General features: G+C 47.5%; 1 pseudogene; it reads left to right on the top strand.

Moving 5' to 3' along the window:
- Positions 1 to 2111: 2111 nt before the first annotated feature.
- On the top strand, positions 2112 to 3807 carry LOC147985932 (uncharacterized; annotated as a pseudogene).
- The last annotated feature ends 22116 nt before the right edge of the window (positions 3808 to 25923 follow it).

The following is a 25923-nucleotide window of genomic DNA, read 5'->3' on the forward strand; positions in this document are numbered from 1 at the left end:
GTGGATTGTCTCAAAAAAAAGTAAAGTAAAGAATCACTACAGGTACCTAATGAATCTCTCAACGAGAGATATCTGAGAATGCCCATAGATGTGGGGCTTTCAAAAAATGGCACTTTTAAATATCTGAAAGACAGAGTTTAGAAGAAGATTAAAGTCTGGTTTGAGAAGCTTTTATCTGCGGGAGGGAAGGAGGTGCTTATCAAATCGGTTGCACAGGCAATACCGGTCTATTCCATGGCATGTTTCACATTACTCCGGGGTCTTTGCGAGCATATAAATTCTTTTTATTCATGGCTTTTGGTGGGGGAGCAAACATGGTAAAAGAAAACCTCACTGGGTATCATGGCAAATCATGACAAGCCCCAAATATATGGGGGGTTTAGATTTCCGAGACCTAGAGCTTTTTAACTTGGCGTTACTGGCCAAACAAGCATGGCGCCTGATCCAGGACCCATCATCATTGAGTGCTCGTTTACTCAAGGCTGCCTATTTTCCAAATAGCACTATCCTTGAAGCAGAACTTGGCGCCAATCCTTCCCAGGTATGGCGTGCACTCCTAGATGGTCGAGATGTGCTTAAGCAAGGCCTGATTCGTCGCATTGGAGACGGACAGACTACTAAGATTTGGGACTGTAATTGGATCCCGAGGGAACCACTGCTGCGGCCACTGTTACCCCTTATTCAAGACCCTCCACAAATGGTGTATGAACTGATAAATCACACTGAAGGTACATGGGACGTCAACTTGGTTCGCCAAGTATTTTTGCCGGTGGATGCTGATGCGATCCTGAGCATTCCTACATGCCCTGCTGGAGTTACTGATTTTTGGGCATGGCATTTCGATCGCCGAGGGTTATTCACCGTCAGGTCTGCATACAGAATGTTGGTATACACCAAAATCAGAAGAGAAAACTGGCTTGAAGGTGTAGCGGGATCATCTTTCAATGAGAAAACAGAACAGGTTTGTACAAAGCTTTGGAAACTTTCCATACCATCAAAACTAAAGGTTTTTGTATAGCGTCTTGCACATCAGTCCATCCCCTCAGCGGACCTTTTACAGCATAGAAACATGGCAATGTCGAGCAGTTGCGCATTGTGTGGCTGCGAGGACTCTTGGCGGCATTCCTTGATCGAATGTATAATGTCTCGGTGTACCTGGGCACTGTCGGATGAGAATATTATAGACCATATGATTGGATACACAGAACCAAATGCGGAGAACTGGCTATTCTTCATGCACGATACAGTACCTCATTTTGAGTTTACCAGGATGATCATCACACTATGGGCAACTTGGTCTGCTCGTCGGAAGGCCATCCATGAGAATATCTTCCAGAGCCCGGAACATATCCACCGTTTTGTCAATTCTTATATAGTTGAGCTGAACATGCTGGATAACGCCAGGAGCCACAAATTGAGGTTGATTCCTAAACCTGATGCAAGCAAGAGATGGTTGGCGCCGCAACCGGGTTACTCAAAGATAAACGTTGACGGAGCTTTCTCCCGTGGGGGCAAAACAACAGCGGCAGTGGCTTTTTGCTGAGATGCATCAGGCAGATACGTTGGAGCTTCAGCCCTCGTTCTGGGGAACATTAATGATCCAACCATCATTGAAGCATTGGCTTGCAGGAAGGGCTTAGCCCTTACTGCTGACCTGAACCTTGCAAGCATTACTATTGCATCAGATTGCCAAACGTTAGTGACTGACATTGATCAAGGTTCGAGTGCTACAAACGGTGTAATTGTGCGGGAGATACAAGGAAGGATGGGCCATTTTACCAGCTGTCTTATTATTCATGAACGGAGAAACTTCAATTTTGAAGCCCACGATTTAGCAAAACACGCTTCTTCTTTAGATTTTGGTCGTCATGTTTGGCTGGATCTCCCTTATGATCCTCTGAATGTACTTGTAAACATTGTTGTTACTGTTTAATAAAGCGCGTGTTTTGCCTAAAAAGGTAAAGTAAAGAAAACTCCGCTAAAAAAAGTAAAGAAAACGGAAACGAAATAGCCTAACCTCGCGACCCCTCAATCTCAATCAAAAAGAGAAAAACCTAACCTCGCGTCGGCGGCGAGGTCTCTACCGATCAACCTCGCCGAGGAAGGAGATGGAGATGGAGATCGATTCCGTGCAGGCCAGCGGGCGGCGATCGGCGGAGGAGCTGGATGAGGCCGACCCCTTCGTCGCGCGGAAGAAGATGAAGCATCCGGAGAAGGGGGTGGGGATTGGTTCCGTTCTGGGACGGCAACCCGCGGAGGAGTTGAGCGCAGTGGCGTAGCTAGGGGGTGGTCGGGGTGGTCCATGGACCACCCTGAAATTTTCCCATAGCTTGTATATAGTGTAGTAAAAAATATTTCTTTGAAAATAAATAAACTTATGTAAATATTTCTATTGATGGACCATCCTGATTTATTGAGCTGGCTACGCCACTGGTTGAGCCAGTTGCTGGAGGCCCTCTCGCTTGCTGCCCGGGCAGACCGTGAGAGCTGGAAGGGGGTTGATTGCGTCCGGTCACTGCGGCCGGTCGACATGGAGGAAGCCCTCGCCGTCGCTGACCGGAAGAAGGTGGGGAAGCCGGAGAAGGGGAAGGAGCTCGCGAGCTGGCAGCCGGCGGGGGAGTTGGAGGAGGCCCTCTCCGTCGCCGTCCAGAGCGGGCTGACGGCCGAGGAGGTGCGCAAGTTCCTCCGCGTCGCCGCCTGGTCAAATCTGACGGACTACGACGTCCGCTGTCTCGCCGTCGAGAGGGGCCTCAGGGACGAGGACGCCGTCTCACTTGCAGAGAGCTTCCTCACCATGTACAAGATCGTATTCTCCACTCTACACGCGCTGCTCCTCTCCTCGTTTGACAGACGGCGGTTTGATCCCGAGCTATGCCAATGGAAGACGTTTGGTCGCTTCGTCGACGAGAGGAAGAAAAGAGGCCCGGATGCGACCACCTTCCTTCTCTTCAAGATCAAGGCATCGGCCAGGAATGCCAAGGTGTCGTGGTGGCGGAAGGAGTACCCCCATTTCCCCCCGGAGCGGGCAGGGTACACCGGCGCTCTGCGCGTGGCCCGTCTCGTCGGCGGCAGAGAAGGGCCTCGTCTGGAGGAGGCGGGTGAGGACGGGCAACCGGGCGCCCTCTCATATGGTAGCGACTACTACAACTGTAGGTGGCTTGATCGCAGAGTGGGTGTCCTCGAGGACGGCTGGCTCAGCCCACTCAACGAGGTCGCCATCATCAGGAGGTTGCCCAAAGGCGAGGGGATCTATATCACGTCGTACGTGAATCGGCTTGGTGTTAAGCTTGATGAATTTCTGTTTGTGTTGCACTTGGCTTGGACAGTCGCCTTGAGCTTTACCGAGCGATGGTTCTATGTCTCTTCCAAGTTCACAGAGGAGAAGTTGTACGCTGTTCCTGGTGTTGATTTTCTGGATATTACCGTCCCTGTGAAGAACCTGATCAAGAAGCTTTACCAGATTTATGAGCAAGAGGAGCAAGCTAGGAAAATGATGCTTGAGCAACAAGATCCTCATGAGAGGCAGGAGGAGATGAGACCACTGCTAGAGGAGCAAGAGAGGAATAATCTGGAAGATATGCGTAGGAAAAGGGAGGAGAGCAAGAAACAGAAACTCCTAGCAAAGAAAAAAGGGAGGCGGCTCATCAGATGAAGATGGCAACAAGAATTGGGAAAGAACAGGGAAAGAATGAAGAATACGAGCAAGATTCTTTTTGCACTCCAATGCTTTTTTGTGTGGAAGAACCTGATTTGATGCAGCCAATGGATGAAGACATATGGCAAAGTGAGCAAAGCCCCAAGGAATAGCTTGAGGAGGGTATGAAGACCATATAAAAGAGAAGTTATCACACGAGTCTTATTTCTCCCATGCACTGTAACTTTTATCACTTGTTTTAGGTTATCAGAATCATGATTTTGAATCGGATCGGAGCTTCGATGGCAGGATCGCAAATTGTAGAATCTTCACTATTAAGATCGTAAAAATGTAGATCCTACGAATCAGGATCGTAAAATCACACAAGTCAGTTTGGATCGTAAAGTCGTAGAACCGTACAAAAGAATCGCGATTTTGACAACCTTATGTCTATCAATTTCTATGAAAGATATCTGAATAAAAGCCACACAATACTAACACTAACTCCGGCTTATATAGCTTAACTGACAGACAACATCCAGACAACACTAGCTCCAGCTTATTCCATTCACATATAATACCTTGTCCAAATCGTCCCCAATCAAAAAAAGAAAATCCCCAAATCCTACCAAGAACCCTAACCCTAGCCTGAGTATCGAGGGTGCTTACATTTGAGTCAAACTCCTCCATGGAGTCCTTGGTGCACTCTTCGTTGTTCCAGGAGACCATGGCGGCAGCGGCGGTTCGGACGCGGTAGTGGAGTAACATAGCGGAATCGCCGGAGAGAGCGAGAGGTGATAGAGGGAGCGAGCGATTGCTTTTCTAAAGAGAAAGTTCTCACCGAGCCGGTCACCATCGGCCGTTCACAGCAGTTTCCCAGCACTAGTAGAAAACGGAGTTTTAGCGCCGGTTCGTAAGGGCCTTTAGTGCCGGTTCCATAACCGGCACTAGGGGGTGGGCACTAAAGCCCCCCCCCTTTAGTACCGGTTCGGCACGAACTGGCGCTAAAGTACCACCACGTGGCGTGAGCTCGCGCCCTGGTATGGGGGACCTTTAGTACCGGTTGGTGTTACCAACCGGTACTAAAGGTTTTTTTTGAATTACTTTTTTGAAAATTTTGAAAAAAAAATTGATTTTTTTTTTATTTTTAATTTTTCTGAATTATTTGATGATTTAGTCTCTAATCACCTCTCTTAACTGCTCAAGTGTGGATCACTCATTCCAAATCGCCTGACTTCCCAGCCGGTCACCCATCCTCTCACTCCCCCAGCCTGAGCACGCTTAACTTCAGAGTTCTATTCCCCCTACATTCCAAGTCTGCACTTATTGTTTTCCTGACAAAAGTAAGCTGTCAATCCTATTAACCCTCAGCAGTTTAGCTTGAGCATTAGGTCACACGTTTCACCGTTTTGAGTTTGAAACTATTATTCTAAAAAAACAGTAATTATTTAGTAACACTAATATTTCTTGAATAAGTTTGACCATAATTTGACCACAGTTTGACCAGATTTGACCAAAATTTAAAAAATTGAAATAATTATTTAGTAACACTAATATTCTTGAATAATTATGTAGTAACATTAATACTTCTTGAATAAGTAGTTTGACCAGATTTAACCAATTTTTTTTAAAAAAACTGAAATTTGACCATATCTTTTTTTTTGTTTTTGAAATTTGAGGATTCTAAAAAATTGTAAACAGGCCATAGGCCATCTCCATCGGATGCGGATTTTCATGCTGAATTTTTTGATATATTATACGTTTTTTTCGACATCGTATGCAAAAGTTATAGCCGTTTTACATTTTCCCTACACTTTTTGCAAAACATGTCTAAATTTAAGTTTTTAAATTTTCCTAACTAGTAGATGTAGTAATATAACTACCTCTTGAAGGATTTTATTTTTTGAAGTTTTTATCATTTTCTTTTGATTTTTTCAGAACTGAAATGGCGACACACGGGGGGAGGGGGGGAGGGTAGAGTTTGAAAATTGCCCTATAGTGCCGGTTTGTGTCACAAACCAGTACTATAGGTCAGACCCCTTTAATACCGGTTCGTGGCACAAACCGGTACTAAAGGTTAGCCCTTTAGTACCGGTTTGTGACACGAACCGGTACTAAAGGTGATCATGGGGCCCCGGCCTGACGCCAGCCTGCCATCACCCCTTTAGTACCGGTTCGTGGCACGAACCGGTACTAAAGGTTCAACACGAACCGGCATTAATGGATAGCCGTTCGAACCGGCACTAATGGTACCATTAGTGCCGGCTCAAATTCAAACCGGCACTAATGTGCTTCACGTTTGACCCTTTTTCTACTAGTGCAGCGTCACGGCCCGAAATCAGCACGTGAGTGATTTGCCACTTGAAAAATATGCTCGAAAAATACTTAATGTTTGTTGCCTTCTCGTGCGGTGATTTTTGCGACGAATTGTAAATTGGTGGTTTCTGCTAAAAGGGACCGCCATTGTGGTGGTATTTTGCATTACACTCTGTATGACAGGATCCATTTGTATCATTGAGTTTTAGTTTATGAAATGTGTATATGGCCACCATGAATGTTAAAGATAATTTTGAATATACTCATTGGAAATGTGTATATAGCAAACAAAGTTGCACTCCATCCACTCATGAAGATTATAAATACACGTATTGTTTCGGCTTTATCACCACTTTCACAGTAGTGAAGGATTGTATACAATGGTGAAAACTGCTACTACCATATATTTGAAAAGAAATATTACAGTTATTTTTCATGTACATGTTTCCCATACCCAAATATTGCAATACAATCATAGTAATCAAAAAAAATTCTTTCAACTTTTTATGGTGCCAGGTGAAGCACTACTATTTAATTTACGTAATTAATCCATTTCTAAAACAAAAAATGTACTCTTTTCATCGAGAAATAACCATGGCTCAAACGGATCTATCTAGCATTGAAATACAAATAGATAATGCTGGAATTTAGTCTATTTTAGGACAGCCCAATAACTATTTCAGAAATTCCTAAATAAATCCTAGAGGCTCACTTAGCCCATTCGTGCAAGGCAGGGGATACTACTAAAGTTTAGTCCCACATTGCTAGTTTAGTGGGAGAGGATCTTTCCCCACTTGTATGAGCATGAGAACAAGAGGGACATCCACGCGCGCTCCTCCTCCGCCGTCCGCCACCCCACGCCTCGTCACGCCGCGCCGCGCGGCGCCGCGGGAATGAACCGAGCCGATGTCTAAATTTTGAGTCTTGTACGGGAGAAGGCTGATAAGGTTTTTGGGGAGCGTTCAACGCGACTACTGACTTCTTCATCACTGACGTCCGGACTCCGATGACTTCTTCCCCAACCTCGACGACATGGCTGGCGAGGACACCGACCCCAAGTCCAGTGACGCCCCGGACTCCGATGACTTCTTCCCCAACGTCGACGACCTCCTCGACGACATGGCCAGTGACGCCCCGGACTCCGACGACTTCTTCCCCAACGTCGACGACCTCCTCGACGACATGGCTGGCGAGGACACCGACCCCAAGTCCAGTGTCGTTGCTGTTGTTGTCCCGTATGTGTTCTTCTCCTTTCTATTCGAGGTTCTGCTACAGTTCCTTGTTCTAGTGTTTGCCCTAGATATGTTAGGTTCTACTTCATATATGAAACTTGCCCTACTGTCTGCTTTACATAAGAAGCTTGGTTACAGTTCATATATGCAGATGTTATTTACCTTTTCTCTGTTAGATCGCATGACTAGTCTTATCCCTATTATATTGGTCATGCTTTATCAAATATTTCTGTTAATAAAATCATTCGGTAAATTGTTCATATTTCCAACAATCCAAAAACCTTATTATAGGCAATTTACACCAAGTGGTTTTGCTGCTTCCATGAAACCTCCTATGTTTGAGGGTATCCACTATAAGAGGTGGCGCGTGACACTAGTAGAAAAAGGGTCAAATGTGAAGCACATTAGTGCCGGTTTGAATTTGAGCCGGCACTAATGTGTCCATTAGTGCCGGTTCCAACGGCTAGGCGGGCGGACATCATTAGTACCGGTTCGTGCCACGAACCGGTACTAAAGTGAGTGGTGGCAGGATGTTGTCACTCCGGGGCCCCTCCAGCACCTTTAGTACCGGGTCGTATCACGAACCGGTACTAAAGGTCGTCCTACATACACCCTTCGTCCACCCGAGCTCGCTCTATTCTTCCCCTTTCCCCTCTCCTCACTGTTCTTTCCCTCTTCCTCTCAAGTTCATCACACATTTTGCCCAAAATTTGTCAAGATTTGAAGGCCCCCATCTATTCAAATGATCACAAAGGTTAGCAACTTTGTCCTTTCATCTCTAATTGCTAGATTAGCTCTTGCAATGCTTCATATAGTGATTGATTTTTGAGTTTAGTAATTTGGGAGGAATTATATATATGTGCTAGTATTTGATTTATATGCAATTTGAGGTCAAAAATAACACTTAGTTTGCATATGTAGGTGTGGTTTACTTAGTGCCTTCTAAGTCTCCGTCATAACCACCGTCGATCGCCCGCAACGTCCCGTCGCCGGCACCACCTTGTGGTGAGCCTCTTGTTCATGAATGTTTTATATAACAAATTGATGTTTGTGTGATTTGGATATATAGTTACTCGTATAATTATCTTACCCATACGTTGTTTGTTATACATAGTGCCATGGTTTTGATATACGTCCCCGTCGGCCCTCGTCCGGGTTATGATTCGGATGTGGTATATTCTCTTTTAAAACTATTTGTTGCATTTCGTGTTTATGAAAAATTATGCCCATCAAGTTGACATAGATATTTGTATGTAGGAGGTAGTTGAACCGGAAATTCCAACCGACCCTAGTGTCGAGAGGTTAAATTTAGTTGAAAGAGAAAACAAGGATTTGAAGGAAAAATTGAAAAGAATTGAGGGGGAGAAGATGGAATTGGAGTTGCATGTTGCCGATGTCGTCGATGATCACAAGATTAAGATGGAGAAAATGCGCTTGAAGATTAGAAAGATTAGAAAATATGTCATTCATAGTGAGGCTTGATATCATTATGTTGTTGGATCAATTGTTACATTAGTTGCGATCTTGATCGCATTTGTTGTTGCATTTAAATTCTTTAGCTAGAGAGTTATTTGTTTGTTGCATTTAAGTGTTGTATGAACTTTATGTATGAACTTGTATTAATTTGGTCTTTTTCGGTGTTGTGTAATGAAGATGAGCCGACAATGGATGTACGATGAGCGATGCTCTCCCGAGTTCATTAATGGCGTGCAAACTTTTCTGCTTGCGGCTGAGGCAAACAAGCGGGCGGATGGTTTTATGCCTTGTCCATGTGCTGGCTGTAAGAATGATCTAAATTACTCTAAGTCAAGAATCATTCACGTCCACCTATTTAAATCCGGTTTCTTGCCCCGCTATAATGTTTGGACCAAGCACGGAGAAAGAGGGGTTATGATGGAAGACAATGAAGAAGAAGAGGATGAAGACAGCTATCCTGGCCATGGGTTCCCTGAATACGATGATACAACAATAAGGGAAGAAGTTGAGCCGGTAATGCGGGAAGAAGCTGAGCCGGCAATACGGGAAGAAGCTGAAGAAGAGGCATCAGATGAGCCCGTTGATGATCTAGGTCGGGCCATTGCCGATGCAAAGAGAAACTGCGCAAGTGATTTGGAGAAGAAGAAGTTGCAGCGCAAGTGATTTCCGTGATGATAATTTTGGTAATGTCATGGAACACTTCTATGACAGCACAGGTATGACTATCTTGATTCTATCATAAAATTGTCATGGATGTACATGCATGACAAAAACGCGACCTAATGTGACAAACACGTATCATCACGGAAGTGTATTTTTTTGTAGTGCGTCATCTTGGAAAAGGTGGCAAGACCGCTAATGTTGTCATTGGATACACTAACATGAAGCATGCTGGGTATGGTATATTTGCCACTATTCTTTCAGTATGTCATTCTCCTGATTGGTTGATTGACACAGGTGCTAATGTGCATGTATGCAGTGATATTTCCATGTTTTCGTCTTATCAGACCACAAGGACTTCAACCGTGCTGATGGGCAACGGTTCAAGTGCTTATGTTCGTGGTGTTGGCACGGTCGATCTGAAGTTTGCTTTGGGGAAGATCGTGCGGCTGAAGAACGTGCATTATGTCCCCTCCGTCAATAAAAATCTTGTTAGCGGATCTCTTCCATGTAGAGATGGCTATAAGCTTATCTGTGAGTCGAATAAATTTGTAATATCCAAGTTTGTAACCTTTGTTGGTAAAGGCTATGAGTCAGGAAGCATGTTTCGTTTATCCTTATCAGACGTTTGCAATAAAGTTGTTAATCATGTTTGCAACAATAGTGAATCAAATGTGTGGCATTCATGTCTTTGTCATGTTAACTTTGGTTGCATAACGCGACTAGAGAAGTTGAACTTAGTCCCTAGTTTCACCACTATCAAGGGATCTAAGTGTCAAGTGTGTGGGCAAGCTAAGCAACCTCGTAAGTCTCATGTGACTGCGGAAACGAGAAATCTTGCACCACTAGAGCTCATACATTCAGATCTATGTGAAATGAATGGTGTTTTGACAAAAGGTGGAAAGAAGTATTTTATGACGTTAATTGATGACTCCACTAGATACTGCCATGTGTATCTTCTAAAATCTAAGGATGAGGCTTTGAACTATTGCAAGTTCTATAAAGCTGAAGCGGAAAACCAACTTGATCGAAAGATCAAGAGGCTTAGGTCTGATCGTGGTGGAGAGTATTTCTCAAATGAATTTGATTCCTTTTGTGCGGAACATGGTATAATCCATGAGAGGATGCCTCCCTATTCACCTCAGTCAACTGGGGTGGCCGAAAGAAAGAACCGTACTCTAACTGATTTGGTTAACGCCATGTTAGACACATCGGGTCTCTCCAAGGCATGGTGGGGGGAGGCAATATTGATTGCATGTCATGTCCTAAACCGAGTTCTGACAAAGAACAAAGTGATAACTCCATTCGAGGAATGTGAGAAGAAAAGATTAAAGCTCTCTTATCTACGAACCTGGGGTTGTTTGGCGAAAGTCAATGTGCCAATTCCAAGGAAGCGCAAACTTGGACCAAAGACCGTGGATTGTGTTTTCCTGGGATATGCTTTTCATAGCATTGGTTATAGATTCTTGGTTATAAAATCTGAGGTACCTGACATGCATGTTGGTACGATCATGGAGTCGAATGATGCGACTTTCTTTGAAGATATCTTTCCCATGAAGGATATGGCTACCTCATCTAATCAGGAGATGTCTAGTTCATCAAATCAGGAACCAGTTACAATTACTGAACCTGTTATTTCGACGGAACACTTTAAAAATCCTGTGAAGGAGAACAATGAAGTTCCTACTAGGAGCAAGAGACAGAGGACTGCAAAGTCCTTTGGTGATGATTTTTTTGTGTATCTCATAGATGACACTCCCAGTTCCATTTCAGAGGCTTATGCATCTGAAGATGTTGATTACTGGAAGGAAGCAGTTCATAGCGAGATGGATTCCATCTTGGCGAATGAAACTTGGGAGATAACTGATCGTCCTTATGGGTGCAAACCTATAGGATGCAAATGGGTATTCAAGAAGAAGCTTAGGCCTGATGGTACTATTGAAAAGTACAAGGCTCGGCTCGCGGCTAAGGGTTATACCCAAAAGGAAGGTGAAGACTTCTTTGATACTTACTCACCTGTGGCTCGACTGACCACTATTCGAGTTCTACTTCCACTAGCTGCCTCACATGGTCTTCTCGTTCATCAAATGGATGTTAAGACTGCTTTCCTAAATGGAGAGTTGGACGAGGAAACTTATATGGAACAACCAGATGGGTTTGTACTAGATGGCCATGAAGGAAAAGTGTGCAAGTTGTTGAAGTCTTTGTATGAACTCAAGCAAGCACCCAAACAGTGGCATGGGAAGTTTGAAAGAACTTTAACAGCTGCAGGCTTTGTTGTAAACGAAGCTGACAAATGTGTGTACTATCGCCATGGTGGGGGCAAGGGAGTTATCCTTTGCTTGTATGTTGATGACATACTGATTTTTGGAAAAAAAACTGAATGTTATTAAGGAGGTCAAGGATTTCCTATCTCGTTGTTTTGAGATGAAGGATTTAGGAGTGGCTGATCATTCTGAACATCAAGTTGTTGAGAGACGATGATGGTGGGATTACATTGCTTCAATCTCACTATGTGGAAAAGATCTGGTGTCACTTTGGCGATAGTGACTACAAGCCCTCTCCAACACCATATGATGCCAGTGTGTTGCTTCAAAAGAATAGAATAATTGCTAGAGATCAATTGAAATATTCTCAGATTATTGGCTCGCTTATATACTTAGCCAGTGCTACAAGACCTGACATCTCTTTTGCTGTTAGCAAACTGAGTTGGTTTGTCTCAAAACCAGGAGATGTGCATTGGAAAGCTCTAGAGAGAGTTTTGCGTTACTTGAAAGGCACTACGAATTATGGAATTCACTACACTGGGCACCCAAAGGTGCTTGAAGGGTATAGTGACTCAAATTGGATCTCAGATGCTGATGAGATAAAGGCCACGAGCGGATATGTATTCACTCATGGAGGTGGCGCTGTTTCTTGGAAGTCTTGCAAGCAGACCATCTTAACGAGGTAAACAATGGAAGCAGAACTCATAGCACTAGATATAGCTATGGTCGAAGCAGATTGGCTTCGTCGGCTCTTGAATGACTTGCCGGATGTTGAGAAACCTGTACCGGGTATCCTTATGAACTGTGACAATCAAACTGTGACCACGAAAGTGAGCAGCTCAAAGGATAACATGAAGTCATCAAGACACGTTCAAAGAAGGTTAAAGTCTATTAGGAAAATGAGAAACTTCGGAGTTATTGCATTGGATTATATCCAAACGTCTAAAAATCTGGAAGATTCTTCTACTAAGGGTCTATCACGTAATGTGATAGATAATGCATCGAGGGAGATGGGTATGAGACCCACAATATGAGTTGTTCATAGTGGTAACCTAGTCTATGTGATCGGAGATCCCGTGAATTAGATGTGGAAGACAAACTGTTGGTCAACTGAGAGGAGAGTATTCTTACTGTTAACAATATCACTCCATGAAGATGCAATACTCTCCTAAATCTGCATGGCAGGTTGATGGATATCTTAATGTGTTCTAAGTGGCTCATTTAAGCAGAGATGTTGTCCCGCAGAACATCTTTTGAAGAACACACTTATATGAGCCTGATTGTCAAATGTCGCAATCTATGAGAGTAGGGTTCTCTCTAGTAAACTCATGAAAGGTGGCGGAGTATGACGCATAAGCTCCACCCGCGGGGAAGACCCACGGTAGCCTAGTATCGGTCAAGGCTTTGTGTGAAGTTAGATTCGCAGAAAACTTGCAGTTCAAGACCCAGTCCACTGTTCAAGTTTCTTACTAGTGTAGCATAGAGTTCTAGGTGGAAGTTCAACTTAACAGTCTCCACTGCAATACCGATATATAAAACAGTGTTTTGGAACCAAAGGCAAATTTCGGTGTGCCTCTGGGATCTGGTGGGGGATTGCAAAAATTTAGTCTACTTTGGGACAACCCAATAACTATTTCAGAAATTCCTAAATAAATCCTAGAGGCCCACTTAGCCCATTCATGCAAGGCAAGGGATACTACTAAAGTTTAATCCCACATTGCTAGTTTAGTGAGAGTTGGACCTTCGTATAAGGGATGATCTTTCCCCACTTGTATGAGCATGAGAACAAGAGGGACATCCACGCACGCTCCTCCTCCACCGTCCGCCTCGTCACGACGCGCCATGCCGCTCCACGGGTTGCGGGAATGAGCCGAGCCGATGTCTAACTTTTTACCACGCACTACGGGCATACGAAAGGTCACTCTGGAGCTGGAAAGTTTTTGTTGTAGTGGAGATTGAATACGAACGTTGCACCCTTCTGCTGCTGTCCGTTCATTTCATCTCCCTCGTTCCCTTCAGCTCCCGGCGCAGCCTCTCACCTCCTTCTCTTGCGCCTATAAAAGGGAGGTCGCTCCTCTCAGAGAGACGCACCAGAACTTCTTCTTCCTCTCGCCACCGGTTCAAATCTCTGAGCTGCTTCTGTCTTCCTCATCCCAGCTTGCGGCGTGCACCGCGAGTCGGGACAGTAGGCCTCCGAAACCGCACCTCTTTTGAGTCCTGTATGAGAGAAGGGTGATAAGGTTTTTGAGGAGCGTTCAACACGACTACTGACTTCTTCGTCACGGACGCCCCGGACTCCGACGACTACTTCCCCGACGATGACTTCTTCCCCAACGTTGACGGCCTCCTCGACGACATGGCTGGCGAGGACACCGACCCCAAGTCTAGTGCTGTTGCTGTTGTTGCTGTCCCGTATGTGTTCTTCTCCTTTCTGTTCGAGATTCTGCTACAGTTCCTTGTTCTGGTGTTTGCCCTAGATATGTTAGGTTCTACTTCATATATGAAACTTGCCCTACTGTCTGCTTTACATAAAAAGCTTGGTTACAGTTCATATATGCAGATGTTATTTACCTTTTCTATGTCAGATCGCATGACTAGTCTTATCCCTGTTATATTGGTCATGCTTTATCAAATCTTTCTGTTAATAAAATCATTCGATAAATTGCTCATATTTCCGACAGATAATACTACCTTTTGCACGGCAGTTGCTGTGTTGGCGTTGAATTCGAGCACAACAAGATAGTACATTAGACCAACTCCACCGCACGACCCCAAATGGACGTCCGCTTTGTCCGGATTTCGTCCGTTTGGGGTGGGATTTGGGGTCATGTCCGGGCGTGTCCTGGGATGCGGTGGCCGTGTGCCCAGCGCGCGGCCGCATCCATTTGCCCCATTCTGTCCGTGTCTATTTAAAAAACCAAAAGAACGTTTCAAATGCCAAGCCCTAGTTCAGGCCAGCGGCCTACACGTCCATCGCCGCCATTAGCCAGCGGCCGGCAACACAGCCAGCCTTCAAAATGAATAGTTGTCCTTGCCGGCAACGCAGCCAGCGGCCGGCAACACAGCCGGCCATAAAAATGAATGTTTTCTCGCCAACACACAGCCAGCGGCCCAGCGGGCGGGCGACACCCATGCCAGCCTCCAAAAAGAACGGCCACGGCCGATCGGACGACCTAGTTCAGGACTTCGGCTTCGAGCACCTCCTTATGCTTGGCCTCGAACCATGCCCTCGTCTTGTCGCTCATCTTTGACAAGTCCACGCTCATGATCGCAAGGGCCACCTCCTTTGCTTTCTTGGCAGCGTTCGTGGCCTCGATGTCGAGCTGCCTCTGCCTGGCCTTGATGTTGCCGGCCTTGATGTCGAGCTGCCTTTGCCGAGCCGCCTCCTTCATGTCGATCTTCCTCCTCTTGGCCGCCTCCTCCATCTCAAGCTTCTTTCTTTGAAGGTCTAGGTATTGCTTCATTTGCTCCTCCTTGCTTTGCCGCTTCTTCTCGTCCCTCACATCCTTTTGGGACATCATGCCATGCAAAGTGTCATGCAATGCCATGGATGAGGCATCACGTATGTCATCAGCTATAACGCCCTCGATGCGGCTATATCTCCCACGTGTCGAAGCACGACTTAGAGGCATCACATATGTCATCAGCTATAACGCCCTCGATGCGGCTATATCTCCCACGTGTCGAAGCATGACTTAGAGGCATAACCGCATTGAAAGCAATGTCGCAAGTGAGGTAATCTTCGCAAACAACCCATGTAATACAATAGGGGAAAAGATACATAGTTGGCTTACAATCGCCACTTCACACAATTACATGAATAAAACATTACATCATCCCAATACAAACAAGGTCCGACTACGGAACCAAAATAAAAGAAGAACCCTAAATGCGACAAAGTCCCTGATTGACCCCAACTGGGCTCCACTACTGATCAACTAGAACAAGGCAACACAAAGGACAAGATCTTCATCGAGCTCCTCCTGAGCTTGGTTGCGTCATCTGCACAGACTCATCGGCACCTGCAAACTGGTTTTGGAAGTATCTGTGAGCCACAGGGACTCAGCAATCTCGCACCCTCGCGATCAAGACTATTTAAGCTTATGGGTAAGGTAAAGGTATGAGGTGGAGCTGCAGCAAGCGACTAGCATATATGGTGGCTAACATACGCAAAAGAGAGCGAGAAGAGAAGGCAAAGCACGGCCGAGAATCTATGATCAAGAAGTGATCCTAGAACAACCTACGTCAAGCATAACTCCAACACCGTGTTCACTTCCCGGACTCCGCCGGAAAGAGACCATCACGGTAACACACGCTGTTGATTCATTTTAATTAAGTTAAGGTTCAAGTTATCTACAACCGGATATTAACAAATTCCCATCTGCCCATAACCGCGGGCACGGTTTTCGAAAGTTCAAATCCCTGCAGGGGTGTCCCAACTTAGCCCATCACAAGCTCTCACGGTCAACGAAGGAATAGACCTCCACCCGAGACATTCCGATCAGACTCGGTATCCCGGTACAACAAGACATTTCGACAGGGTAAAACTAAACCAGCAACACCGCCCGAATGTGCCGACAAATCCCGATAGGAGCTGCACATATCTCTTTCTCAGGGCACACCGGATTGTCTAAACTTCTGGTAGGCCAGCCCAGAGTTGCCCCTGGTGGCCACCGGCGGCTGACAGTTTGTACCAACACTCAGAGGAGCACTGGCCCGGGGGGGGGGGGTAAATAATGATGACCCTTGGGCTGGCCGACCCAAGGGAAAGAAAAGGCTAGGTGGCGAATGATAAAACCAATGTTGGGCATTGCTGGAAGAGCTTTACTTAAGGCGAACTGTCAAGGGGTTCCCATTATAGCCCAACCGTGTAAGGGACGCAAAATCCGGGAACATAACACCGATATGACGAAAACTAGGGCGGCAAGAGTGGAACAAAACACCAGGCATAAGGCCGAGCCTTCCACCCTTTACCAAGTATATAGATGCATTAATTAAATAAGATATAAAGTGATATCCCAACAAGTAACCATGTTCCAACAAGGAACAACATCTCCATGTTCCAACAAGGGACAAACTTCAATCTTCACCTGCAACTAACAACGCTATAAGAGGGGCTGAGCAAAGCGGTAACATAGCCAATCAACGGTTTGCTAGGACAAGGTGGGTTATAGGCTTGGTTCATCAATATAGGAGGCATGATAAGCAAGTGGTAGGCATCGCAACATAGACATAGCAAAAGAGCGAGCATCTAGCAAAGCAAAGATAGTAGTGATTTCGAGGGTATGATCATCTTGCCTGAAATCCCGCAAGGAAGAAGAACGAGTCCATGAAGAAGACAACCGGAACGAAGACGAACAGGTCCTCACAAACACGACGTTATCGGAACCAACCCGAAGAAGCAAACACCGGAAAATAAGCACACAACATAGTAAACAACCAACACATGAACATGATATGATATGCGGGATGCGGTATGCGATGCATATGCATGATTTGACAAGAGATGAAAGAACCTGGCCTCAACTTGGAAAACCAAGTGTGCCACTGGAAAGGTGAGATGAAATCGCTTGAAAACGATATAAAGAACGCCGGAATCGGAGTTACGGTTTGGAAATGGCAAGCGATTCAAATATGGCACCGGTCTGCGATTTTACAGCAAGTAGCCATCTAAATGCAATGAGATGAACATGCTACAGCACCCAAACATGACAACAAATACATGGCAGGGATGCATTCATGATGCTTAATAAAAGTCTAGCACTGAGCTACGGCCAATTCATCCATTAACAGGGTCAAACAAGCATGGCAAAAATGCATATGGCAAACAGATCTCAGACTTAGTGAAATTAACACTTGTCTGGAATTTCAGATCAGGTAGCTCTCTTCGGAGCAACAAAACTACATGCTACAGGACCTGAACATGGCAAAGTAAAGCATGGCATGGAGCTACTCAAAGAGCTTAACAAAAGTCCCTTAGTGACCTTGAGCCAAAAGGGATCAGAAAATACAATTGCAAGCACGCGAAAATGGCAAAAACATAATCAGATCACAGACTTAGTGAAAACTGACACATGCTGAAACATAACTCAAGTAGGCATGTTTACGAGTTCGATGCACTCACTACGGTGCAAGTCATGGCAAGACAAGCATCCATCCATCAAGAAGGCATAAAACGCAAGCTAGACATGGCAAGACCAAAAGCATAGCATGCACGGATCAACTACAACATCATCGGCAAAATTGCAAACAAGTTGACAATCTGCCCAGATTCACAAAGTAGCAAAAGTAGAGCTCGATTGACTCAAGCTAGGGTGCTCCATAATTGCAAACAAAGACATGGATGGATAGAGCACTACAATATTAACAAAACATCCTTACTGATCATCCTCAAAAGAGGCACGGATCACGAGAAAACAACATGAACATATGACATCATGAGATAAACAGCTCCAGGACCTAGTGAAATTGCTAAGTCCCTGAAAACAGAATTAGCAAGTGCACCACTTTGCAAGCTTGCACTAGTCACCACACACATCACAATAATACATGGGTTGCACCTCTGAAAGATGAAAAACCCTTAACAAAACATATGTAGAGCATCAGGGCATATCATGCACACATTAATCATGGCAAAAATGACAAAAAGCTAAATGGAGCAGCAGATCTGACAATTAACTCAAGTAGCCCTCTTCTAACAGCATTTCGGGCATCAAGATGAACTCAAATGAAAATGATGCAATGTAATGAAATGATGTACTCTCTGAGATGAACATTTTGATATGCTATATGCATGAATCGGAGCTACAGATGCAAAGTTACAGGGTCACGAACATGGCAACTTGGATCTGGAATTCTGGGACTTGGACAAATTTATACCTCCGGAAAAGTCAACGGGCGGACGAGGCGGAGCGGGACGGGGTGATCCGGATCTGGGCGAGGGTGTTTGGTTGGGTGAAGGGGTGGATCTGGTCCATCCCGAGTGGATCCAGCCGGGACGGGCTCCGGTGAGGCGAGGCACTCTCCGGCGAGGCGCGGCGGAGCTCCGACGACTTGGCGGCGCGAGATCCTCGCGGGCATGGCGCGGGGGAGGCTCCGGTGAAGGGGGGCGGCGCGCGGCGCGATCGCCGGCGATGGTCGGCGGCGGGGAGCGGCGAGAAGTACGGCGGCCGGGGCGAAGGCGCGGGGCGCCGACGAGGTTGCCCGGCGGTGGCGCGGCGCGGTCCCGCGGCGGGGCAAGGCGAGCTCCGGCAAGAGCTCTCGGGCGGCGCACGGCAGGGCGAGGTGCGCCGGGCGGCGGCGCGGATCTGGGCCCGTGCGGGCCTGACGCGGGCCCCGCGGGCCGGCGGCGGCGGGAGGCGGCGATGCCACTTGGCGCGTCCTGAGAGGAGGAGAGGGGCGGCGGAGCCGACGTGGCGGCCGCCGATTGGCCCGGGTGAGGTGGAGGGCGTGGCCGGACATGTCCGGGCGCGGTGGAAATTTTGTCCGGCGGCGCGAGGAATATGGATCTAGGGTTTTATCCGCGAAAATTTCGGGGGAGGCCACATATTTATAGGTAGAGGGAGCTAGGAGAGTCCAAATGAGGTGCGGTTTACGGCCACACGATCGTGATCGAACGCTCTAGATGATGGAGCAGAGTTAGGTGGGTTTTGGGCCAAATTGGAAGGGTGTTGGGCTGCAACACACACGAGGCCTTTTCGGTCCCTTGGTTAACCGTTGGAGTATCAAACGAAGTCCAAATGGTACGAAACTTGACAGGCGGTCTACCGGTAGAAAACCAAGGCCGCTTGGCAAGTCTCGGTCCAATCCGGAAATGTTTAATCCCCACACATGAAAGAAAGGTAGAAATGACCACCGGAGGAGAACGAAGCGCCGTATTGCAAAACGGAGAACGGGAGAAATGCTCGGATGCATGAGACAAACATGTATGCAAATGAAATGCACATGATGACATGATATGCAATGCATGACACGCAAGCAATGACAAGGCAACAACAGCGAATAACTGCACGACACCTGGCACATCGGTCTCGGGGCGTTACATCAGCCTTAGAGTTGGTCTTGCCCCTCGGCCTCTTCAAGGCCTCTCCATCTCCACCTCCAGCGTACTTGGCCATCTTTAGTCCTCTCTTCCTTTGTAGTTCACGGTATTTGTGACGCCCGGATAATTAGGCTACAGTAATCCCACGTTAACGATGCCACGTCACTCCGATTACTGTTGATAATCTCGCGTTAGTTCAAAATCATTTCAAATTCAAATTAAAAATCAGGCAAACAACATCGGTTTTCAAAAATTAAAACTATAATGTTCAGAGTGAGCCAAATAATACATAAGTAATTATGGCATTGGAACTACACTTTTATAAAATGTTCAAATACTCTAAAAACGATTTAAACAGTAGCAAAAACAATTATTTAAATGCTTTTAAAATGATAAACTATTACAAACTAAAATATTTAGTTGCCAAGTTAATTGTGGCAGTGGTATAATTCCTATTACCAATTTAGGGATCATTTTTGTACTTTACAAAACTAAAATACAATGATGAACGAATTAAAACAGAAAAGGATAATAAATAACAAAAAAGAAAATACAAAACAGAAAAAAAAAACTAACAAAAAAAGAGAAGCAGACACCCCCACTGGGCCAGCCGGCCCAGCTATTAGCCAGGCCAGGCCCAACCGGCCGCCCCCTCACCCCCCTGGCCTATAGGCCACAGCCCCACACCCCAGAAACCCTAACCCCCCACTCCTCTCCCCCCTCCCCACGACCCCACGTCCCTCTTCCCTTCCCCGATCCAGATCGGGATCGGGGGAACGATCCCCCCCGCCCGACGCCGCCACCCGTCGCCTCCACCTCGCCCTCGTCCGCCGCCACGCCGCCCCACGCCGCCTGGATCGCCCCCGCCGCTCGACGACGACGCCGGAGCCGTCCCTTGCTGCAGCCGCTCGTCTCCCCGTCGCGCGGCCGTCCTCGTCCTCCTCCCCGAATGGCCTCCACGAGCCCGCGTCGCCGACTCGCCGGAACGCCACCTCCACATCGTCGTCGTCCCCATCTTCCCCCACGAGCCCCGCTGCCCCGTGCCCTACTCCCCGCCGTGAGCAAGCCCCTCCCTCTCCTCTCTCCCTCCCGCGTCGACCGCGCCACCACGCCCCGCGCGCCCCGCTCCGCTCCACTCCGGCGGCCCGCGCTCACCGTGGCCTCGCGCGCGCCCCGGCCCCTGCTGCTGCTCCGCGCGGCACCCGCCCGTGCAGCGCCCAGCCGTCGCCCTTGCTCCCCGTGGCAAACCCCGTCGCCGCACGGCCCCCTCCGTCTCCGCGCCGTTCCGGCCGCCTGCCGGTGCCGTGGCCGCCGGCGCCCCGTGGCGCTGGGCTGCACCCGTTACGGCTGCGTCCAGGTGACCCGACGCCCACATGCCCGCTAAGGCCCCTTCGGGCCACTGACCAGAGGGGCCCAGCCCACAAAACGTTTTAAAAGAAAATGAAAATGAAAATAAAATAAAATGAATTAATTAATTTAATAATTAATTAAATTAATTAATTAGTGAATTAATTAAGTTAATTAATTCTATTTAATTAACCTAATTAATTAGTTAGTTTAATTAAACAGTAACTGGATTAGCTAAACCCTAACTAACCTAAACAGAGGATGACAGGTGGGCCCCGCTGGACCCACGGGCGAGGTTTGACCTTGGTCAGCTGGGTTTGACCTGCTGACGTCATGGTGATGTCATGCTGACATCACCTTTCACTGTTCTGGATAATGTTCAATTTAAATAATTAAATAAATTTCGAAAATGCCTAAAACTTTGATAAATCATAGAAAATAAACCGTAACTCGGATGAAAAAGTTTTATACATGAAAGTTGCTCAGAACGACGAGACGAATCCGGATACGCAGCCCGTTCGTCCGCCACGCATCCCTAGCATAGCGAACACGCAACTTTCCCCCTCCGGCTCCTCTGCTCGAAAACGCGAAACACCGGGGATACTTTCCCGGATGTTATCCCCCTTCACCGGTATCACCTACTACCACGTTAGGGCACCTCTAACGCCGTTACTTGACATGTCATGCATCACTATGCATATGCTTGCTTAAAAATTTATTGTTTCTCCCCCCTCTTTCTCGGTAGACACCGAGACCGACGCCGCTGCTACCCAGTACGACTACGGAGTTGACGACCCCTCTCTCTTGCCAGAGCAACCAGGCAAGCCCCCCCCCCTTTGATCACCAGATATCGCCTACTCTTCTCTATATTGCTTGCATTAGAGTAGTGTAGCATGTTACTGCTTTCCGCTATTCCTATCCTGATGCATAGCCTGTCCTTTCTACTACTGTTGTTACCATTACCTGCTATCCTACTGCTTAGTATAGGTTGCTAGTGTTCCATCAGTGGCCCTACACTCTTGTCCGTCTGCCATGCTATACTACTGGGCCGTGATCACTTCGGGAGGTGATCACGGGCATATACTATATACTTTACACAGTTACATTACCTGTGGTACTGTTCGGAGTTGGGGGCTGAAGGGGCAGGTGGCTCCATCCCGGTAGAGGTGGGCCTGGGTTCCCGACGGCCCCCGATTGTTACTTTGAGGTGGAGCGACAGGGCAGGTTCAGACCACCTAGGAGAGAGGTGGGCCTGGCCCTGGTCGGCGTTCGCGGATACTTAACACGCTTAACGAGATCTGGGTCTTTGATCTGAGTCTGGCCATTTGGTCTATACGCACTAACCATCTACGTGGGAGTAGTTATGGGTATCCCGGCGTCGTGGTATCAGCCGAAGCCTTCTTGACGTCAGCGACGGAGCGGCGCGCGCTGGATTGGACTGGAACGCCTACTAGGCTAGGTCTGCTTCCGGCCGCCCACGCAACGTGCAGGTGTGCTAAGGGCGATGGGCCCAGACCCCTGGGCGCTTAGGTTTAGACCGGCGTGCTGACCTCTCTGTTGGTCTAGGTGGGGCTGCGACGTGTTGATCTTCCGAGGCCGGGCATGACCCAGAAAAGTGTGTCCGGCCAAATGGGATCGAGCGTGTTGGGTTATGTGGTGCACCCCTGCAGGGAAGTTAATCTATTCGAATAGCCGTGATCTTCGGTAACAGGACGACTTGGAGTTGTACCTTGACCTTATGACAACTAGAACCGGATACTTAATAAAACACACCCTTCCAAGTGCCAGATACAACCGGTGATCGCTCTCTCACAGGGCGACGAGGGGAGGATCATCGGTTAGGATTATGCTATACGATGCTACTTGGAGGTCTTCACTCTACTCTCTTCTACATGCTGCAAGACGGAGGCTGCCAGAAGCGTAGTCTTCGAAAGGACTAGCTATCCCCCCTTATCCCGGCTTTCTGCAGTTCAGTCCACATATAATAGCCTTATTCCAGTTGATACCAATGCATACATATGTAGTGTAGCTCCTTGCTTGCGAGTACTTTGGATGAGTACTCACGGTTGCTTTCTCCCTCTTTTCCTCCTATCCCTTCGACCTGGTTGTCGCAACCAGATGTTGGAGCCCAGGAGCCAGACGCTACCTTCGACGACGACTACTACTACTCGAGAGGTGCCTACTACTACGTGCAACCCGCTGACGGCGACCATGAGTAGTTTAGGAGGACCCCAGGCAGGAGGCATGCGCCTCTTTCGATCTGTATCCCAGTTTGTGCTAGCCTTCTTAAGGCAAACTTGTTTAACTTATGTCTGTACTCAGATATTGTTGCTTCCGCTGACTCGTCTATGATCGAGCTCTTGTATTCGAGCCCTCGAGGCCCCTGGCTTGTAATATGATGCTTGTATGACTTATTTTATTTGTAGAGTTGTGTTGTGATATCTTCCCGTGAGTCCCTGATCTTGATCGTACACGTTTGCGTGTATGATTAGTGTACGATTAAATTGGGGGCGTCACAGTATTGGTCCTTGAACTTAGGGCAATTGTTGATGATCGTCCAACAATGTGTAAGAGTGAATGGCTTGTCATTGTGCCGGGCCTTGAATGCCTCCAAAGATTGAAATGCCTAAATCACATGATCAACAACAAGTGAACATGCAAACATATACACGACCGAAGTGTCATGGCCGTAGCAAGGAAAGGGCTAGGAAGAGGAGAGCATACCATGTCCCCAACGCCAAGACCACTCACAGGCCGTGCTTCAACGCTCTGAAATGCGGCGCAATACTTGTTGCACTCTTGTTGGATGAACAACCATCTCTTTTGAATCGAGCCGATGCCACGGTTGCTTGTAAATTGGTAGGGCTCAAACATCTTCCTTTCATGGAATGTTTTGTGGACTCTCATCCAAAAAACAATGCCCTTTTGTTGCGCGCCGGTCCTCAGATCTTGGCTAATCTCCATCCAAGCTTTGCGAATCAACTTGTCCTCATCTTGTGTGTATGAACCCGTGCAAATGGTCTTCCTCTTCTTTTGTGCTTCCGCTCTTTGGGTGAGCTCGTCGATGAACAATGGCTCGCCACTAAAATCAACGTCGTTGCCTTCTTCTCCATCACCGTCGCCTTCGACATAGATGTCATCGTCTTCATGCCACGAGTCACCATGGTCGTAGTCGGCACGGTCGTCGGCCTCTTCATCGGGCACGTACTGGGCGCGGCCATCCTGACTTTGGGTCTCCTCGGGGTCGTAGGCACGGCCATGCCCACCCTCGAAGATCACGTCCTCCATGTACTGGTTGTAGAAGGGGTCGTCGACCGTTGGCGTTGGTGTTGGCATTCCGTCAAACAAGACGCGGGGGCGGCGGCATGGTGCCCGTGCTTGCTTTCTTTGCATCTCGACGGACGCCCGGCCGCCGCTGTTGGACCCAGGTGTGATGTTGAGGTCGATGACGGCCATGGGACGCGGTGTGGACGGCGCGAACACGCCCACGTCCGGCGACCCCGAGAAACGGGTCTGGCCGTCGTGCCTTGGCGGAAGAAAGCCGGGCGACATGGGCGCGGCGCGCGACGTCGGCGACTGGTAGTGCGCAGGTCGGGCGACCGACGAGCCTATGCTCGCAGGGCAGGCGGCCGCTGCAGGGAACCCCGCCGGACGGCCCATGCCAAGCATGAGGATGGCGTGCGCTTTGTTGACGAGGTCCTCCTTCTCGTCGGCAGCGGCCTTGCGCCGCGCGGCCTCCAACTCCTCGCGCTGGGCGGCGAACTTGGCCGCGGCGGCATTGACCTTGACGACCGCTCTCCGTTCCCTCCTCTTCACCGATTCCGCGTCCAACTTGGTGATCTCCTCCGGCATGCACTCCGACCGCGGCTTCCTTGGCGCCTTCTTCTTCACCTTTGTGGGCGGGTCGACGGCCAGGCCGCCAGAACTCGGCGAGGCGTCGGCCATGGACGAGGGAGAGAGGGGGCGGCGGGAGGGACGTGGGAGGGTTTGGGGGAAATGGCGCCAAATGAGCGTGGGGGGGGTTTGGTTTCTCCCACCGACAGGCGGGCCAGGGGAGAACAAGCGCACGCGTCCCGCTCGTCCGCGCGCTATCCGTTTCATCCCAAAACCGGCACAAACTTGGGCCGGGGATGGGTCGAAAGCGGACATAAAGCGGGCAAAAGTCCGTTTGCGCTAGCGCGCTGGGCCGTCTCTTTGTCCCTTTTATCCTAAACGGACGGAGGCGGACAGGATAGGGTCACGCGTGAAGTTGGCCTTAGGAGTTGAAAACTACGAGCAACTTTTAGATCCTAGCTAGTACTCCCTCCATTCCAAATTACTTGAATGTATCTAGAGTTAAAATATATCTAAATACATCCATACCTGCGACAAGTAATGGAAATGACTAGGTACAAGTCGACTGTTTTTTTTATCTTTGGTCAGTCGACTGACCACACAATTAGTGTGGTGGATTCGAAGCAACCTAACGCATCGGCGCATGCAGCCACACAAGCCCATGCAGCGTCTGCACAGGTGGATGAGCTGCTCCTGTGCAGCCAACCCACAGCCTTTTCTGTACTTGAATATAGACTGCTATAGTATAGTGTTTGCATAGCTTTCCCACTCGAAAAAAATACAACGGCTAGTGGCTATAGGTTCAATCTCACATATGTATATTTTTATACATATATACACACACATACATCTGCATATATAAAAAGTATATTATTATTATGCAAAAATAAGCATATAATAGTTAGATTTCTGAAAAAAAGGTTTTTTAAGTAATGGATTAGTGACAGGGGTATTACACTTAAAAATAAAAGAAGATGAAAGCTAAAAAACAAAATCAAAAAAAATAAAGTTTTCTATGGGAGAATGAATTTGTGGCGTTGATATTACCCTGTCAGAAGAAAAAAAATCAAAATAATGAAGTTTTATAATAAAAAATGAAAACCTTTAAGAAGAAAG

Source organism: Triticum urartu, chromosome 2A (genome assembly GCF_056163025.1).
Source record: "Triticum urartu cultivar PI428250 chromosome 2A, HENAU_Tu73, whole genome shotgun sequence".
Lineage (NCBI taxonomy): Eukaryota > Viridiplantae > Streptophyta > Magnoliopsida > Poales > Poaceae > Triticum > Triticum urartu.